We start from the raw sequence: 20,931 nt of genomic DNA on the forward strand, positions 1-20,931 counted from the left end.
GGGGTTTTCAGATTATACTTGTTATGAGACACACTTCCTAGCTTTGGTCATTTAAATTCATTCCTAGGAGATGCAATTCCTAATTTGAGTCATTGATGCTCCACCCCTAGGAGACACACTTCCTAGTCTGGGTCTTTTAGGTTATATGTTTGTTTTAGGAGACACACTTCCTATATTGAGATTTCACCCCTAAGAGACGCACTTCCTAGTCTGGGTCTTTCAGGATATACTTTTAGGAGATGCACTCCCTAAATTGAGATTTCACCCTAGGAGACGCACTTCCTAGTTTGGGTCTTTCAGGATATACTTTTAGGAGACGCACTTCCTAAATTGAGAGTTCATTCATAGGAGACGCACTTCCTAGTTTGAGTCATTGAAGTTTCACCCATAGGAGACGCACTTCTTAAATTGAGAGTTCATTCATAGGAGACGCACTTCCTAGTTTGAGTCATTGAAGTCTCACCCCTAGGAGATGTACTTCCTAGTCTGGGTCTTTCAGGATATACTTTTAGGAGATGCACTTCCTAAATTGAGAGTTAATTCATAGGAGATGCACTTCCTAGTTTGAATCATTGAAGTTTCACCCCTAGGAGAAACACTTCCTAGTCTGGGTCTTTCAGGATACACCTATAGGAGACGCACTTCCTAAATTGAGAGTTCATTCATAGGAGACACACTTCCTACCTTGAGTCATTAAAGTTTCACCCCTAGGAGATGCACTTCCTAATTTGGGTCTTTCGGGTTATATTTTGTTTTAGGAGATGCACTTCCTAGTTTGAGTCATTTAAGTTCGGCCTTAGGAGACGCACTTCCTAGTCTGGTTCATTGAAGTTTTACTTGTAGGAGACGCACTTCCTAATCAAGGTCTTTCAAGTTGTTATTTTTGGAGACACACTTCCTAAATTGAGAGTTCATTCATAGGAGACGCACTTCCTAGTTTGGTTAATTCAAGTTTCACCCCTAGGAGACACACTTTCTAGTTTGGTTCATTTAGGTTTTATTTTTAGCAGACGCATTTGCTAGTCAAAGTTTTTTTGGTTTTACTCATAGGAGACACACATCCTAGTCTAGTCTTTAGTTTACTCTCATCATTGCATCAACAGTATAAGTGGTTTACAATATTGCTAACAATTCACAAATCTTCCTAGTGCAAACTGGGACAGAAAATTTTGTTTGTTTTGTTTGTTTTGATTGCAGGCACCCACATGGAAAACAAGGGAACACAGAAAGTTTCAGCAATCAGGCGCTCACCTGGAGAACAAGGGAAGACAATTCAAGTTTTAAGGGAAGATAGTTCAAGTTTCAAGGAAAAGCAGTTCCGAGGGAACACAGAAAGTTTCAGCAATCAGGCACCCACTTGGAGAATAAGGGAAGACAGTTCAAGTTTCAAGGGAAGACAGTTCAAGTTTCAAGGGAAAACAGTTCCAAAGGAAGACAGTTCAAGTTCAGCAATCAGGCGCCCACCTGGAGAACAAGGGAAGACAGTTGAAGTTTCAAGGAAAAGCAGTTTCGAAGGAAGATAGTTCTCGTTCAGCAATCAGGCGCCCACCTGGAGAACAAGGGAAAACGGTTCAAGTTTTGAAGGAAGGCAATTCAAGTTTTGGCAATCAGGCACCCACCTGGAAAACAAGGGAATTCACTTTACTCAAGTCAGCAACAAAAGAAGCTCGTGGTAAGAATGCAAGTCAACTGTCCGAGATGATCAACGGAAATTAGTCACAATCCAGAATGTAAAAAAAAGGCAAGAAGTGAATTCAAATGCAGAAGTTGATGAAAGATGTGAGTTGCTCAAGACATGACCAAAGTCACAAGCATGGTATGTTCGGTTTTGATCCGAAAGGCTGAAGAAGAATGAACTAGCACCTGCAACTAGCAAGCGTCAAGGTTCAAATCCAAAATCTGCATGAAGAACCATTCAAGACTCAAGATCAAGCTTCAGAAGATTTATAGATAGGAATCTTATAACTAATAGTTGACAGACTTAGTTAGTCTTTTTCATTTTTTGATTTTGATGTAATAACAGGACCGTAGACCAGAACCTCGATGGAATGGCACCTCGATCGGCTCTCCACCTCGGTATACTCCATCATCTCACTCACTTCTTAACTACACGTGGCATGATTCCTTTATAGCCAAGGATATGTAGGCAGCTCAGATACCAGGGCTCGATCACATTCTCCTTTCTTTTAGATTCTGGTCTCTTTAAATAAGAGTCGAGTCAAAAAAACCTGTCTAGTCGTTCTTTGTCTGAAAATACTTCATATTTCCATTCAAAGAGGGGCAGCTGTAGGTATGTGATTTTTGACCCTCCCCAAGATTTTGCATATTTTAGCATTTAAATACTTAGTTTAGGTTTAATATAGTTATTTCAACTAATTTTAACTCTTTTACTTTATTTCGTCACAGAAATTAAATTAAAAAAATATTTTTATTTTATGTACCTTTCATAAAATTACAAAATACAAAAAATAGTACCTTATTTTATCTTTTTATAATCTTAAAAATACAAAAAATATAGTTTCACTTTTAATATCTAGTTTTATTTTAGTAGTGTATTCTAATTAATTAAGAGTAAGTTTTATATTTTCATATTTTACTCTTCTTACCCCAAAATTAAGACCTAATAAAACATGAACCTAACCCAATTTCAATGTTAAATCCCAAAAACCCATTAGACCCATGAGATCTTTCTTTTTAAACCCTAAAATCCCTAAGCATAAAAGGACCCATAGACCTAATACTAAATGAGCTGAAAAATACACAAAAAATAGACATACAAACCGAGATGCCTATTAGACTCTGAAGAAATCTGCCGCTGAAGGACAGACCCCCATCCCCCCCCCCCACCTTCGTCTTCTCCAGACTTAGACCAAAACCTCACAAGCTTCAACGATTTTTTTGAGCTTCAGCAACCCAAACAACCCCTACTCTCTTCTTCCATCTTCACAACCCAAAACCCCTCACCTCTAAGACCGGCAACAGACCACCCATCACGCCGGACAACACACCTCCCTTCACCCATCGTTGCTTATACTTCTTCCCGTTTACAACAACCAGCTGGAAACGCACACACTCACGCACGCACAGTAAGAGAAGAGGTACAAAACAGACAAAAATCAAAAAGGAAGGCTCTAACCTGAAAGTTTTTATTTGTTTTCTCTGAATTTTCAGAATATATACATGTAAGTAGTCTCTGTTTTAGAAGTTAATTGGATTGAGCTTAAGCAAAACGAAAACGTCTCATGTTTCCTCTTTGCGATTCTGAGTTCTTGGTTTCAATTTTTGAGTTCGATTGAGGTTGAGTTGAGTTCGAGTTTGTCGACGAGATTCGAGTTCCTCCGGCGAATTCTGAGTTCGTCGAAGATGCGTTAGTCTGAGATTTCTGGCAGATTCGCGGGTCTATCACGATGTTATTGTGGAACTCTGTTCTGCTCCTTCCAGGTACAATGTTCCTGTGATCTTCTTCTTTAGATATGTGATGAATTTGCATCATTTTTTTTGGTTTATAATGTTGTTAAATGAAGTAATTGCGGAAGCTCTGCGTTGTTCCAGTTAGGAGTACAATCTTCATTAACTCTATTTTCTAATGGCTACTTAATAATTTTAATCTCTATTTCAGATTTCTGTTCGTTTTATTTGTTTTCCTATCCCTTTACTATTATTCTTCTTCCATGTCATTTTTGGTTTTATCATTTTGTTTTTAAATAATTTCATTAGGAGTAGGATGGATTTAATGGCATAATATTACAAAAGGCATCTAGTATTTTTGATTTTACACTTGATTTTAGGTTGGTTTATAGCAATAAAGTTTGTATCCTTTGGTAATATGGATAAAGATGGAATCCTAGCTGTTATTTACGAACAACGATAAAAGACTTTCACAGTTAATTTAGTATTGCCAATTCTAAAAATATCATTGTGATTGTGTACACGTTCGCGTGACATAATAATGATTCTAAAAATAAATCGAGGTACGCGTCCGCGCAACTTTGGCCAAACTCTCTTAATAATTAATAAAGTGCTATTAATTGTGGGCACGCACGCGTGACATGATTTTTGATGTGCCAAACAAATGGGTACACGTACGCGTGACCCGTTTCAAGATAATTTCTTAATTAAAAGAGGCAAATTCACATAGGTTCTAAAATAAGTAATTAGACAATTTGATTAAGCCAAGTATGATCAAAGCGACCGTGCTAAAACCACAGAACCCGGGAATGCCTAATAGCTTCTTCCGGGTTAATAGAATTCCTTACCCAGATTTCTGTGTTCGCAGACCATAAATAAGAGTCGATTTCCTCGATTCAGGATTTTAAATCAGTGACTTGGGACACTATAAATTATACCAAGTGGCGAATCTGATTTTAATTTAAATAATCCTGTTTCGATTGTCACTTAAATTTGACAAAACTCCCTTATACTCCCTTCCGAGATAGTAAAAAGGAGGTGCCCCTTCCGGCTCCGTTTATCCCATCAGAACTGGTGAAAGATCCAAAAGAGACATCGATCTTGAACCAAGATCGAACAGAGATCGGTATCAACCAAACAATGAAGATCGAAGGGGTAATGGGTCCAGACGCAACACTGTGAGAAGTGAAAGAAGAAGCGATCGAGGTCATAATAACCGGGGACTCATAAGCAAAAGCAGTTTTGATAGACCCATCAGGTCTAAAGAAGAACAAAGGTTATCAGAGTACAACTTCAACGTTGATGTTGCCGCCATCGTATCATCTATCAGACACATCGAAGGTACTAAGTGGCCTCGACCATTACAATCTCATCCTGCCCAAACGGACCCCAACGTAATGTGTAAATATCATGGAACTCACGGTCATAGAACCGAAGACTGCCGACAACTGAGAGAGAAAGTAGCCCAGTTATTCAATAACAGATATCTCCAAGAGTTACTCAGTTATCGAGTCAAAAATTACTTCAGGAATAGGGACTCCAACAAGCAGATCAAGCAAGAGGAACCTCAGCACGTCATTAACATGATCATTGGTTGGGTTGACGTCTCCCGGGGGCCGATGTTAAAATGTACTAAAGTGTCCATTACAAGGAAAAACGAACTCGAGATTATGTACCGGAGGGAACCATATCTTTCAATAATGAGGACATTGAAGGCATCGTGCAACCACACAAGATGCACTAGTAATATCTGTACGCGTAAATAATCTCGAGTTAAGCTTGTGTTCATTGATCCAGGTAGCTTGGCCAATATAATCAGATCGAGGGTCATGGAACAGCTGGGTCTAAAAGAACAAATTATGCCTGCAGACCTAGTCTTAAACGGATTTAACATCGCATGTGAGATCACTAAAGGGGAAATAACTCTGCCGGTAAACACCGCCAGAACAATTCAGGAAACAAAGTTCCACGTGATCGAAGGAGATATGAGATACAACTCTCTATTCGGGAGGCCATGGATTCACAACATGAGGGGGGTACCCATGACACTACATCAGGCGTTGAAATTACCCACATCGGGAGGGATTAAAACAGTTTATGGAGAGCAACCGTCTGCAAAAGAAATGTTCACGATAGATGAGGTGGTTCGGATATCCGCACTCTCAACATCGGAGAACCCGAGTTTGGTCACCAAGGAAGAAACCAAATAGCAATCACCGACACCGGCCCCAACCGAACCAGAAAAGAAGGGGACTGGCGAGTATGAAGATCACAGAGTCCCCAGGTCTTTCATAGCCCCTGACAATTTTGATGCCACAAAGTCAACGGTTAAGGAGCTGGAGCAAGTTATATTGATCGAGCACCTCCTCGATCGGAAGGCATACCTGGGCACAGGGTTAACTCCCGAGCTCAGGAATAAAATCATTGAATTCCTTATAGCTAACATAGATTGTTTCGCTTGGTCCTATATTGACCTGACAGGGATCCCGCCGAAAATAAATACTTACAAGCTGAGCTTGGATCCGAAGTTTCACTTGGTTAAACAGAAGAGGAGGCCTCAGTCCGAAGTCAAGAATGCATGCATTCATCAAAGACAAGATATCCAAACTCCTTAAAATAGGTTCCATTTGGGAAGTTAAGTACCCGGATTAGTTAGCAAATGTAGTGGTAGTGCCTAAAAAAGGAAATAAATTAAGGATGTGTGTAGAATACAAAAAATTGAACAAGGCATGCCCTAAGGACTTTTTCTTTGCCTAACATCGATCGCATGATCGATGCGATGGCCAGTCATGAGATACTCTGCTTTCTCGATGCTTATTCCTAGTACAACCAGATCCGGATGGACCCGGGCGACCAAGAAAAGACTTCCTTCATCACTAAATATGGCACCTATTGTTATAACGTAATGCCATTTAGACTAAAAAGTGCAGGTGCCACTTACTAATGCCTAGTAAATCGGAGGTTCGAAGAGAAAATAGGACAATAAATGGAGGTTTACATTAACGACATGTTAGTTAAGTCCCTACGAGTAGAGGAACATTTGAAACATTTGCAGGAAACCTTCAACATACTAAAGAAATACAATATGAAGCAGAACCCAGAGAAATGCGCATACGGAGTTGGGTTCGAGAAGTTCCTTGGATTCATGGTGCCCAACCAGGGAATCAAGATCAATCTCGACAAAATCAAGGCCATAGAAGACATCATCATGGTGGACAATGTTATGGCCGTTTAGATGCTAACCGGACGCATAGCCGACTTAGGTCGGTTCATTTCAGGTCCTCCGTTAAGAGCCATCGGTTCTTCTTATAATTGAAGAAGAAGAATACCTTCTCATGGACCCCGGAGTGCCAGCATGCTTTGGAAGAACTCTAACGGTACCTTTCGAGTCTGCCTTTAGTTCATACTCTGAAGGCAAATGAGCAGTTGTACCTGTACAAGCGGTATCCAAGATAGCGGTAAGTGGAGTCTTAGTCCGAAAAGAAGGTACGCATTCCCCGTATATTATGTTAGCAGGACTCTAGGCGAGGACAAAACCAGGTATCCTAACCATGAGAAATTGGTGCTCGCTTTGCTAAGCGCCTCCAGGAAGTTAAGGCCATAATTTCAATTCCATCACATATGTGTCGTGACACTTACCCATTGAGGAACATAATGCACAAACCCGAGCTATCGGGATGATTGGCTCAATGGTCCATGGAAATTAGTGGGTACGATATCGAATATCGACCCCGAATCGCCATCAAATCCCAAATTTTGGCAGATTTTGCGGCCGACTTCATGTCAGCCTTAATACTCGAAGTCGAAAAGGAATTGTTGTTAACCTCGAGGACCTCCTTGGGAATTTGGACCCTTTTTACGGACGATTCCTCGAACGCAAAAGAGTCTGGACTCAGCATCGTGTTGAAGCCGCCCAAGGATAACGTAGTTAGGCAATCTATTAGCACTGTGAAATTGAATAACAATGAGGCCGAGTATGACACCATGATTGCAGGTTTCGAATTTCCTAAAAGCTTCGCGGCCGAATTAATTGAAGCTAAATGCGATTCTCTCCTTGTGGTGAATCAAGTCAATGGGACATTCGAAGTGAAATAGGTACGAATGCGAAGATACTTGGATGAACTACAGGTAACACTACATCGATTCTAGGAGTGGACCCTGCATCATGTACCTTGGGATCAAAGCAGTGAAGCCGATGATCTGGCTAACTTGGGGTCGTCGGTTATGATGATCAATTCAGCTCGGGAATGATCATACAACTCATGAAATCAGTAGTGGAAGAAGGCCACATCGAGAGAAACAACTATATATATTACCTGAAGACTAGGAATCTACCCTCGGATCCTAAATAATCGAGAGCTCTATGCATGAAGGCGGCCAAGTTTAGCCTATCTGAAGATAACACCCTGTTCAAAAGAACGCTCAATGGCCCACTCACCATATGTTTGGGACTAGGAGACACCGAATAGGTTTCCAGGGAAGTTCACGAAGGCACCCGCAAGAACCATTCTGGGGCTGAATTGTTGGTTCGTAAAATAATCAGTGTCGGCTATTACTGGATCGACATGGAGAAATATGCGAAGGAGTTCGTACGGAAATGTGACGATTGTCATAGGCACGCACCGATGATCCATCAGCCAGGGAGCTGCTGCATTCGGTCTTGTCACCTTGGCCATTCATAAAATGGGGAATGGACATCGTTGGTCTCCTGCCATGGGCACCCGGTAAGGCTCCATTTATATTATTTATGACCGACTATTTTTTTAAATGGGTTAAAGCTCAGGAATTTGAGAAAGTTAGAGAAAAATAATTTATTGATTTTATTTGGGACCACATAATATGTTGGTTCGCAATGTCGGCTGAGATCATATGTGAAAATGGGAAGAAATTAATCAGCAGTAAGGTAAGCAAATTTTTCGAGGACCATAAAATCAAAATGATCCTATCAACACCCTATCACCCTAGTGGGAACGGGCAGGCGGAGTCTACAAATAAGACCATACTCCAAAACCTTAAGAAAAGGTAGCTGATGCCAAAGGAAAATAGAAGGAAATTTTGCCCGAAGTCTTGTGGGCATAACGTACGACCTCAAAGTCTAGTATCGGGGCCACCCCTTTTTTGTTGGTCTAAGGCGCCGAAGCAATAATACCAACCGAGTAGGAGAACCTAGTTTCAGGTTCCGATATGCTACCGAAGAGTCAAATGGTGAGGCCATGTGCACGAGCCTGGAACTATTGGATGAGAGGCGCGAGGCCGCCCTCGTCCGATTGGCCGCCCAGAAATAATAGATCGAAAGGCATTAGAACCGGAGAGCCAACCTCCGACGCTTTAATATTGGAGATTTGGTGTTAAGAAAGGTGACACAGAACCCCCGGAACCCATACAAAGGGAAGTTGGGAGCGAATTGGGAAGGTCCATATCGAATTATCGAGATTACCGGTAAAGGTTCATACAAACTCGACGAATGGGAATGGTGAGCAGCTACCGAACAACTGGAATGTAACCCAGTTAAAATGATACTACTTCTAAGGTACGACCCCATTCATTTTTTTATTATTACATATATTGCGAATTGGACTAACACTTGCAGGCAACAACCAAATGATGATGTAGTTGTTAGGACTGAAAGCACGCGTTGCACTCTTTTTCCCTTGAACTAATTTTGTCCCAATTGGGTTTTCCAGCAAGGCTTTTAACGAGGCAACAATAGATCGTTCTAACATAGAATGAAAGACCGATTATGAACCGGAGTCAATGGTCACATCAAAAACATTCGAGCCCTCTCAATGATTGACCTCGAATACTCAGGGCCATCACCATCGGGTAATAATTTTTAGTAAGAAAGGAAACTTTGTGCTTGAACAGTCTAGGCTCAGTGGATAGGATTTATTGTAAGGGTAAAATGATCAAATGTACCGTGCCTGCATAGACTACCTAAGTCGTAACACAAAGCTTGTGCACACTTACAATCTTGTATATTACGCACAGGAATGAAAGAAAGTTCTACCTTGAAGATACATATTTTGTCCCTTAAGACTATTATATTTTGTTCCATAAGGATATCGAGCCCAAGGGCAGCCTATATACGGATCTAATTGATCACCCCCACCAAGGACTGTCATCCAAGACAAGCTCGGATGGCTCAAGCTATCGAAGCCCGAAGGTACAAAGCCTATTAGGCAGTGGCTGAACTTAAAAGGCTACGACCACTCTAAAAATAGCTCAGAGACGTCCGAAGCCCGTAATCAAAACATAAGGCCTTTAAAATTTAAACCGGTTCAAAGGTTACCCTCGGGAAAATCATAGTCTAAAAACATCTAAAAAAGCACTTTGGGGAAAGCTTCCGGTCAATTCGAGCCCCCACAAGTTTCAAACAAAACTTACATCGAGAACAAGTACCGCATATCCACCTCGTTTATTTTGGCCTGGTCTTCTTCGGTTACCATGCACCAGAGGTAGCTCTCTACTCCAACGGGGGCAGAAAGAACCCAGGCATCCTCTAAGACGGTGATGATTATTGATCTCTTACGGCTGGAATCCATGCTCGGTGCGGGGAACTGGTTGATTAATTTTGGGCTGGAGTTTAGCCCGCCTACCTCTAAAGATGGGTCTTTCCTCGGCACCTCCAAGTTTCCCAACCAGGAGAAGTCTTTCGGAGCGGTTGAGTCCACACCTTCAAAAAAAGAATGAAGGGGAACGCCCGCACCATAGGCCCATTTGTTGGATCGCTCCTTCACCGCTCGGCCTTCGTCAAACATGGATTTAGTGAATGAAGACGGCCCCGAAATCTCTATGACATCGGGTGGAAAGGAGCTGACATCTTAAGAGGTTTCATCCCTCACCTCTACATCGACTTCCCGAACCTGAGGGGGATTAGCCTCCGTTGTTTCCCCCTCAGCTACCACCCACTCTTCAGGGGAGGTCGGCTTACGTGCCACAAATATATCACCTTCCTAGGGCTCATCCTTGAGCCAGAAAAGCGATTACGAGTCGGGTGATCGGGAGCTAGAACTCTTCTTCCGCTTACGGGCCAACCTTCTCTTTAGCTTCTCGTTCTCTGAGCTCGGGAAATCCATAGCCTTCATTTTCTTCTTCTCTCCTACTGCGGCCCTGAGCTACCCCGAAGCGGAGGGATCAACGGATAGGTCCTCGTCCCCTACTGATGGCCTAAGCTTAATGGTCTTAGGCAAGCTTGCGAAAAGGAAAGAGAGGAAATGAGAATATGATGCTAAAGGGGGAGCTTAATGTTACATATTCGGGGAAATATACCTTACCGTGAGAACGGGCCTCCCAGCGGCCCTTCGAGAGTTCGCGCCACGTGCGCTTAGAATAAGGCATCTGTGAACAAATACCCTCAATCCACTCCTTGAACCGAGGAATGGCGTTTGGGACTCTTGCAGTAGCTGCACCACCACAAATACTAGTGAGGAAAAAGGAGATGAAAATAAAATCGACATTTAAAGGAAAGATGTGCTTACGTGATACATTCCACTTCTCGGGGAATGGCATAAGCTCAGAAGGTATCAAATCTACGGTCTTCACCTGACACAACGTCCATATCGGCCTCGATCCAGGTACTCATCGATGCTCGAGAATGGGGCTTTGCTAGCCTGGAGTGTGAGCTTTATCAGTCCTACTCGAAAGATTCGGGAACTGTATAGGCAGAGTAGGTGATCGATGGTGCACCGACGGGATTCAGGCTTATTCACGAAGTATCGAAGAAGGATTAAGATCCTCCACACCTACGGGTGGATCTGACCGAGGCATACGTTATACCTATTGTAGAAGTCCAAAATAACTGGGTCCACTGGGCCCAATATGAATGGATAAGTGTAAACACTCAGATACCCTTCCACATGGGTAGTAATGGCTTCCTTGGGCCCGGGGACTACTACGTCCTTATCCACCTAGCCACAGTCCTTTCGAACCACAGGAAGGACGTCTTTGATAATAGAGCAACACCAACGAGGGATTTTTGACCTCACAGTCATCTGCGACTGAGCATCCCCTGGGAGCGAACATTTTCAAGGGAGGCTCAGTAGCCAGTTCATTGGTAACCGCGCTTGGAGAGGATCTCTCGAGCACGACCATATCAAGAGTGGTCTCCTCGACTTTAGTGGTCAGTTGTGAAGATGAGGAAGCGACTTTTGGGGAACAGTTTTGGAAGTTTTAGCCATTGTTGTCTAGAAAAAGTTTGAAAAATATGAAGAAAGGTTAGGAGATGAAAGATAAAAGCTTTACTGAGAAAATCAAGTGCGCTAGTTTGGGTATAAGATAAGTAAAAGCTTGAAATTTACTGAGAAATCTTGAAGAACAGAGGTAAATATATTAGAGTATGAAGAAGGGCAGTGATATTCGGAAGACTCGAAGGTACAAGCTTGGTCAAAAGGTCAAAAAATAAACGAAGGAGGGGAGTATTTATAGAGGCTTCACGCAGTTTCACATCTAGGGATGACCTGCATATGGTTGACACGCGTTTGAAGTCATAATGACACGACTGACGGGACGTTTTATATCCTTTTTCGTTTCTGTCATGGTGTATTGAAGAAGGAATAGAAGTACACATATCATTTCTCGATGTTTCCGTAAACGTACTCTCCGAGAAATGATGGGACTATCTGTATAAGGGTGAAACCAAGCCGGTGGGATGCCTCAGTTTTTGATGAAATAAACGGAGCAAGATACATGACTGTAAGGACCGGAATCGAGGCAAAGAGCCCCTCGAACGGGGATCCGTGCAAAACGCCTACCCTTGGAAGTTCAGGGCCACGACCCCAGGTTTGGTTCGAACCCCAAAAACCTCGGAGAGCATTACCAGATAATCAAGCACGACCAACAAAAGGCCACGATATCCGTGACCAACCGGATGTCACGACGCGAATCTCAGCACGTATCAATAAAAAATCAGTGATTAGTAAAACGGATAATTTTTACTTTTATGGAATTGTACTTAGAGTAAAACTCTCCTACTGTATAAAGATGGGTCTGATTATTTAATAGGGGCATTGTAACACGCATATCAAGGCAATATACTCTTATTTGCTCTGTTATTCAAAATTCTTACTTTTGTTCATTAGTCCACTATTAACGTGAGCCGGGATCGAAGGTAGGCATTTCATTAAAGCTGTTACTGAGTCCAGAATCACTTCCCTTGATTGGTTTGACAATTTATTACGTCATTTATCTATTTAATCTAACATAATTTATTTTTTTTATTGAATTAATCCGCGTTTCGCTAAAATCATTTACAAATTTAATTGTTCTCCGTCTTTAAGGGTAAACACTTTCGTCATTTTATCTCGTACTAATTCTACTCGAAATCATGCACAAAGTCATGTAAAATTTTATTTTCCTTATGACCCTGTCAAAATCCAGCCAAAACCAGATATATAAGACAAAAATAAGAACATGCTGAATTATGTCGGACATATCAAGCTAAATTCGTGATGACACCTGACCTCCATTACATCATAAAGAAATAAATGTTAATTCAATAATTAAAGTCAACAATCTTATGATAGCGTTGTTATAAGGGGCGGCTAACTTCCTTTTTAGATGAATCATGATTTGATAATTTAAAGGATGTTAGTCGAATAATTAGCTCAATAAAACAAAATATAATAGTAAAATAATTTTGAAATCAGAAGTTAAGTAGGAAAGAGCATTACCCTATTATCTTTCTACTGTGACAAATGTAGTCATTTCTTGTCGAAAAAAGAAAAACGAAAAAAGAATGAAGAATTAAAAGAGGTAGACGTCATCTCAAGTCATTGCCATTGTGTTTTTTATATGAGGATTATTTAGTCCTAGATTTTATAAATCTAACCATGTCTTTGGGTTGATAATTTTATATCTAGTGGGATATCATTAACAGTCTATCACCGAGGGTTGTGGTGAAGTGATAATTATTTCTCTATTTTTAATTAGAGGTTTCGAATTTCAGTTATGCCTATGAACACGTCTTTGTTAGGAAGTATTTTACCCCTCATACTCTTCTTTCCGTTTTTGGGTCGCTCTTCTTATCTGTCGTACCCCTAATCCTCCTTCCATCTTTTAATCTCTTGTCCGTGAGCTCCTTAACAAAAAAAGCCTAAACTCCAGTATAATTTTCGTCTCTGATCAGTGTCTTTTTCAGGACCCGAGGATGGGGGATTTAGGGAAGGAAAGAAATGCCGATGTTGCAATTCCTCCCATCCCGATAAAGCGAATCACCAGTGATTCGATAGTTCCATTTTCTGTTAATGCCGCTCAGGAACAAGAAATGGAGCTATTAAGTTATGATGTCGCTTTCCTTTTACTAGCTCTTTTTGGGTTCCCTATCGATGCGTATATGCCATCGTCGAAGAAAGAAGGAGAATCACAAGAAATTTTCATAGACCTATGTGAGACTTTCTTATGTAAATTCGAATATAGTTGAGCCCAAATGCGGACACCAGATGGGAAAAGAAGAAAAGAAAATAACACTACCAGTCTGGGGACGACTACCTACTGCATACCCATAAGACCATTAATACGCATTAATTTCAGAAGTCAACTTCTAATCTTGTTAGCAGCAACAGTCTCCACCTCTTCTTTGCATTTCAAAGTTGGACAGAAAAAATAAGTTAATATTCTTTCTCACGAGTATCGTTGCAAGTTGGAAATGGTAAAATTTTCAAATCCCTAACTTTCTTGAGGTAGCGATCAAGTTTATAGAATGTTATTTTGATGATTTGAGGTAGCGAGCATATTTATACGATATTATTACACTTTGTGCATGTTCGGTTTGGAGCACGGAGGGCTCGGGTGAGTTACAGATGCTTGGCAGACTCATTTGAAACTACAGGTGCCCAATAGTTGCTGGTGTCAAGTTGCAGGTCTCACATTTACGAGAACCTGATCACAATTGCGAGCCTCGCATTTGTAAGTCAGGCTCTCACACGCGAACATGAATTTGTGATGACCCGATAGGTCATTTTCAGTTTTAGCCTTCATTTCTATGTTCGGAGACCTCGAATAGCTCCGTTTAGCTTTCCTCAATTTGTGTGCATCCCATGTGTTTTTTCGAAAAACTTTTATGTGAAAAATTGAAGAAAATGTGAAATTTTACCTTAAAATTCATTTGAGTTAACTACGGTCAACCTTTTATGTAAACGGACCCGGTGGATGCGTGTCGTGATTTGGGACTTTGGCGCATGCCCGGAATCGAATTTGGAAGTCCCTAACTTGATTTAACGTAATTTGTTAAAAACTAGCGATTTAAAGATTTAAGGAATTCCTAAGTTTGACCATAGGTTGACTTTGTTGCAACCGGGTTTGGATTTAGGTTCCAGAACTTGCTATATTTTCGTTTCACTATTTATGACTTGTCTACAAAATTTTATGCAAAACGGAGTTGATTTGACGTGATTCGGACGTCCGGTTGTAAATTGCATGTTCTTGAGTTTCTTTGAAAATATCATTCATTTCAGTGTCTGATTCATTATTGTAGGTGTTATTTTTGTGTTTTGGTCGCGCAGGCGAGTTGAAGTTATTACACTTGTGTGCATGTTTGGTTTGGAGATCAAGGGCCTCGAGTGAGTTTTGGATAGGCTACAGAGTGATTTTTGGACTTAGGCTATTGCTGGCTTTTGAGTCTGCTGATGTCTGGTGTGTCCTTCTTCGCCATCGCGAAGATACTCCCGCGATCGCGAAGAGTAATCTAGGTTGGGGTGTATTTTCCTCTCTGTGAACGCGAGGTTGTGGATGCAAACACGAAGTAATGGTGGGATCACCCTTTGTGAACACGACTAGCACTACGTGAATGCGAAGAGTAAGAGGGTATGGGAGGGGAGCAGAGGTTTGTTCTACACGAACGCGAGCCCAGGCTCGCGAACGCAATGGCCAGGGGGACAGATCATCGCGAATGCGTGAAACCCTTCACGAATGTAAAAGCCTTTGGCCGTTGCTGCTTCGCGATCGCATCAGGTGTCTCCCGAATGCGATGAACACCTGACGCCAGTGATTTAAATTTTCAAAGACGGGATTTTCTTCGTTTTTCACTATCTTCACATTAGAGCGGCCTAGAAGCAATTTTGAAGAGAAATTTCATCTCCACTTCGTAGGTTAGTATACTTTAACTCAATTTCTTCCATTTCTATCAAAACCCCATAGATTTCTAACTTTAATTTATGCTCTTTCATGGTAGAAAATTAGAGATTTTGGTAGCATTAGGGTTTTTTTTATATATAATTGAGATTTAGACCTCAAATTGAGGTCGAATTTTCAAAAGTAATCACATAATCGGGCTCGTGGTTGAATGGACAATTGGATTGGTCCGAATCTCGGGTTTTAACCAAGCGGGCCCGGGGTTGACTTTTGTTGATCTTTTGGGAAAAGTGTAAAAATCATAACTTTATATATTGTATTTGATTTTCCTAGCATTGTTTGTTGATATTAAATCAAATTTGGTTATATTCGATTGGTTTTGTTGGCGAATTTTAGGGGAAACACCCTGGTTGAGATTTGATTTGATTGCGGAGCGAGGTAAGTGTGAGTCTAACCTTGACTCGAAGGAATTAAGAACCCTTGAACTAGATGTTATGTGAATTACATGTCTAACGGCGTATTATGCAAGGTGACAAGTGTATATACACCGTCAAATTAATTGTTTACATGCTTTTTCGTATTTCATTAATTATCCTTTTCTATATCTTAACTGCTGCATTCTTTAGTTGCTTTCTATGTCGTAACTTGTTACTTGTCAATTATTTACTTTTGTATTGAAATGTTTGTTTCTTCCATGATTCCATGATTAATTGCTACTTGCCATAATTGTCGTACTTGTACACTTTAACTGTAATATATTTTGCTTGTCTTGTTTCTTTGTAATAATTGTAGCATTCCTTGATTTAATACGGGGTTCCTTTATTTCCTTGCTTTCATATTCTTTAATCGTAGAGATTCTTCTGAATTGAGTTGTTGAATTGATTACATCTATTGAATTTGTTTATGGATCGGGTTGCACGCTGCGATGGATTTTATATGTTATTTTGATGCTGAGATGGTGAAACAAGGGAAGATTATAATATTGATTCTAATTATATGGTGGAATCGGATTGCGTGCCGCAACGGATTTTACATGTTATTCTTGATATTAATATGGTTGAATAAGGGAGGATTTTGATATTCATACGGTGCGATTGGGTTGTCCACCGCAATGGATTTTATATGTTATTTTTTATATTGATATGGTGAAATAAGGGAGGCTTGTGTTTGTACGATGAGATCGGGTTGCGCGCCGCAACATATTGTGTGTGTTGTATTCATTATTGTATTGTGTTAGCTTTCAGTATTTATCACATGAGATTTTGAGGACTGATATTTCTGGATTTACTGATTTCGAAGATTGAGTTATTTTTATTAGTTTACTGCTTTGCTGTTATTTCCTATTTTTCTTCCCTATTATTATGATTATACTGCATACATATTATTGTAGGTTACGCCTTAGCCTTGTCACTACTTCGTCGAGGATAGGCTCGCATTTATAGAGTACATGAGATCGGTTGTACTCAAACTACACTCTGCACTTCTTGTGCAGATTTTGGAGTCGATCCTAGCGGCGCTTAGTAGATTGCTCAGATTAATTTCTTGACGAAGACTTGAGGTACAGCTGCACGACGTTTGCAGCCTTGGAGTCAACTTTCATATCACTCTAGCTGTTTACCATATTTTAGACAGTTATTCTTTCATTCAGACTTTTATTTGTAGTACTCTAGCCGCTCGTGTACTTGTGACACTAGTTCCAAGATTGTATCCAGATATCATTCTTATTTTAGATTACTCACTCATTTCAGGTTATTCAATTTCTTGGTTATTATTCAATTTTAATTGTTAAACGATGGCTAAAAATTATTTCTAACGCTAGCTTACCTAGCAAGTGAAATGTTAGGTGCCATCACGGTCCCGAGGGTGGGAATTCTGAGTGGTGACAAGTTGGTACTAGAGCACTCGGTTGCGTAGGTCTCATGAATCACGAGCAAGCTTAATAGAATTTGGAGGATCGGTACGGAGATGTCTGTACTTATCTTCCAGAAGCTATGGAGTTTAGGAAAAATTTCACTTATTTCCTTCTTTATCATGCGATTTTATTCCATCATTGATGATTGGACCATTATATTCTTGTTCTCTCGCAGCTGGTGAGAACACGCACAACATCTACAACTGGACAAGAGTCGGAGCCCCCTGTAACAGCTACTACCAGGAGTAGAGGCCGAGGCAGAGGTAGAGCTCAACCTAGATCTCGAGCAGCAACACCCACTGTGGAGCCTCATATTGATCACGAGGAGGAGGTTCCAGCTTAGACTGTACCCGTCGGACCAACTAAGGTCCCAGAAGGGTTCATAGCCACTGTAGTGCTTCAGGACGCTCTAGTCCGTTTGGTGGGCCTTATGGAGTGTCTGGCCCAGACTTGTACTTTCTTGGTGGCACCAGCCATCTTTTGAGCTGGGGAAGGAGCACAAACTCTCTCTACTCACACCCTGAAGCAGGCGGCTCCCCAGCATCAGACTCCAGCAGCCCCGCCAATTGGGGTGGTTCAGTCGGTTGTTGTGGCACACGCTGGTGATAGGCCCACTATGTCTTTTAAGGCTTTGTTGAGGTTGGATAAGTTTACCAAGATCTTTCCTGTTCATTTCAGTGGTGCACCTTCTGAGGACCCACAAAATTATCTAAACCACTACCACGAGGTGTTGCGGAACATGGGTATAGGTTAGACTAATGGAGTCGATTTTGCAGTGTTTCAGATGACTAGTTCCGCCAAGAGATGGTGGAGAGATTATATGTTGACTAGACCAGCTGGTTCGCCTGCACTTACCTAGGATCAGTTTTCACAACTAGTTCAAGAGAATTTCATCCTTGTCACTCTGAGAGAGGATTACCGCATATAGTTTGAGCGTCTTTAACAGGGTAGTATGACTGTTACCCACTATAAGACTCGATTTGTGGACCTAGCTCGCCATGCCATTATCTTGCTCCCAACTGAGAGGGAGAGAGTGAGGAGATCCATTGACGGGCTCACTTTCCCAATCAGGGTACAGATGGCCAAGGATACTGGAGATGATATTTCCTTCTAGAGGGCCGTAGATATTTCCTTCAAGAGGCCTCTTCATTCCGGTAGTTTCAGTGGTGCCTCATCTGGAGGCAGGGGTACTTTTTATCGAGGCCATCCTCCCAGGCCATTTTAGTCAGCGCTTCAGGCATCTCACAGTGCTTCGAGGAGTCGTGGTCCTTATGTACCTCATTCTAGGAAGCCGGCCTACAGTGCACTATCAACTCCTATCAGCGCGCCTCCAATTCAGAGCTATCAACGTGGTTATCCGGCCCATTCGGGTCAGCTTCAGCTTCAGCAACAAGATAGGTGTTTTGAGTTTGGAGGTACTAGTCACATCAGGAGGTTCTATCCGAGATTGTCGGGCGACTTGCCATAATAGAGTCCTCGTGCAATGGTTCTGGCACCGGTTGCTCCACCGCCCGCTTAGCCAGCTAGAGGCAGGGGCCATGCAGCCAGAGGTGGAGGTTCGACCATTAGAGGTGGAGGTCAAGCCATTAGAGGTGGAGGCTAGCAGGCTAGAGGTCGTCCCAGGGACGTAGGTTAGAGTGCTGGGGCCCAGCCCCGATTTATGCTTTTCCAGCTAGGCCTGAGGTCGATTCATCTGACGCTGTTATCACAAGTATTGTTCCACTTTTACATAGAGATGCTTCAGTTCTATTTGATCTGGGCTCTACTTATTCCTACGTGTCATCTTATTTTGCTTCATATCTGGTTCTACCTCATGATTCTTTGACTACTCCTGTGTATGTGTCCATGCCTGTGGGAGACTTTATCGTTGTAGATCGTGTCTATCATTCTTGTGTGATTACTATTGGGAGTCTTGAGACTAGTGTAGATTTTCTGCTTCTTGATATGGTAGACTTTGATGTTGTCTTGGGTATGGACTAACTGTCACCTTATCATGCTATATTGGATTATCACGCCAAGGTGGTGACCTTAGCCATGTTGGGGTTGTCTCGATTATAATGAAGAGGGACTGTTGGGCATTCTACCAGCAGGGTTATTCCTTATGTGAAGGCTTGATGTATGGTCGAGAAGGGATGTCTAGCATATTTGGCCTATTTTCGTGATTCAAGTGCGGAGGTTCCTTCCATGGATTCAGTACCTATTGTGCGCGAGTTTCTAGAGGTGTTTCCTGCAAATCCACCGGGGATGCCACCCGACAGGGATATTAACTTTGTATTGATTTGTCTCCAAGCACTCAGCTCATTTCTATTCCACCAGCCGCGCCGGAGTTGAAGGAATTGAAGGAGTAGTTGCAAGATTTGCTATAAGGGATTTCATTAGACCTAGTGTCTTGCCCTGGGGTGCGCCCATGTTATTCCTAAAGAAGAAAGATAGGTCGATGAGGATGTGTAAAGACTATCAGCAATTGAACAAGGTCACTATCAAGAACAAATATCCATTACCAAGGATTGATGACTTATTCGATCAGCTCCAAGGTGCTAAAGTGTTTTTTGAAGATTGATTGGAGGTCTGGCTACCATCAGTTGAAGATTAGGGCATCCAATGTCCCAATGATGGCTATTCAGACTCGGTATAGGTATTATGAGTTCCTAGTGACGTCATTTGGGTTGACAAATGCCCTACCATCATTTATGTATTTGATGAACCGGGTGTTCAAACCCTATTTGGATTCTTTTGTGACTGTATTCATTGATGATATCTTGTTCTACTCCCGCAGTTGAGAGAAGAATGAGCAGCATCTTTAGATTATACTTCGGCCTCTGAGAGATAGTCAGCTATATGCCAAGTTTCCAAATTGTGAGATTTGGTTAGACTTAGTCGCCTTTTTGGGGGAATGTTGTATCGGCAGAGGGCATAAAAGTGGATCCTAAAAAGATTAAGGCAGTCCAGAATTGGCCTAGACCTACTTCAGCTATAGAGATCCAGAGTTTCCTGGGTTTGGCAGGTTATTATTGCCGGTTTGTGGATGGATTTTCATTGACTAGATTGACCAAGAAGGGTGCCCCATTCAGATGGTCGGATGAGTATGAGTTGAGCTTTCAGAAGTTCAAGACTGCTTTGACTATGGCGTCCTCTAAATATTACTCACAGGTTCAAGATCCTACACAGTGTATTGTGATGCATCTCGTATTGGGCTCAGTGCAATATTGATGCAGGATGGTAGGGTGATCACATATGCGTCACGACAGTTGAAGGTTCATGAGAATAATTACCATGTTCATGTCTTAGAGTTGGCAGCCATTATTCATGCGCTGACGATTTGGAGGCACTATCTTTACGGCGTGTCGTGTGATTTATTCATGGATCATCGAGTCAAAAGTATTCGTTCAAGCAGAAGGATATCAACTTGAGGCAGAGGAGGTGGTTGGAGCTGTTGAAAGACTATGATATCACCATTTTGTATCATCTTAGGAAGGCCAATGTGGTGGACGATGCCTTCAGTAGAAAGGCTATGAGTATGGGTACCCTTGCATACATTCCGGTTG

The 20,931-nt window shown here is 41.7% G+C and overlaps 1 long non-coding RNA gene across 2 annotated transcripts; it reads left to right on the plus strand.

The window, feature by feature from the left end:
* Window positions 1-2,751: 2,751 nt before the first annotated feature.
* Window positions 2,752-17,226, plus strand: LOC107787068 (uncharacterized). Of its 2 annotated transcripts, none has more exons than XR_012709321.1 (2): window positions 2,752-3,441; window positions 16,865-17,226. It is a non-coding gene; the product is annotated as an uncharacterized LOC107787068 (long non-coding RNA). The 2 variants fall into 2 exon arrangements; XR_001648298.2 differs by having other exon boundaries at window positions 16,967-17,226.
* Window positions 17,227-20,931: the final 3,705 nt, after the last annotated feature.

The sequence above is a fragment of the Nicotiana tabacum genome, chromosome 1 (assembly GCF_000715075.1).
Source record: "Nicotiana tabacum cultivar K326 chromosome 1, ASM71507v2, whole genome shotgun sequence".
NCBI classification, from domain to species: Eukaryota; Viridiplantae; Streptophyta; class Magnoliopsida; order Solanales; family Solanaceae; genus Nicotiana; species Nicotiana tabacum.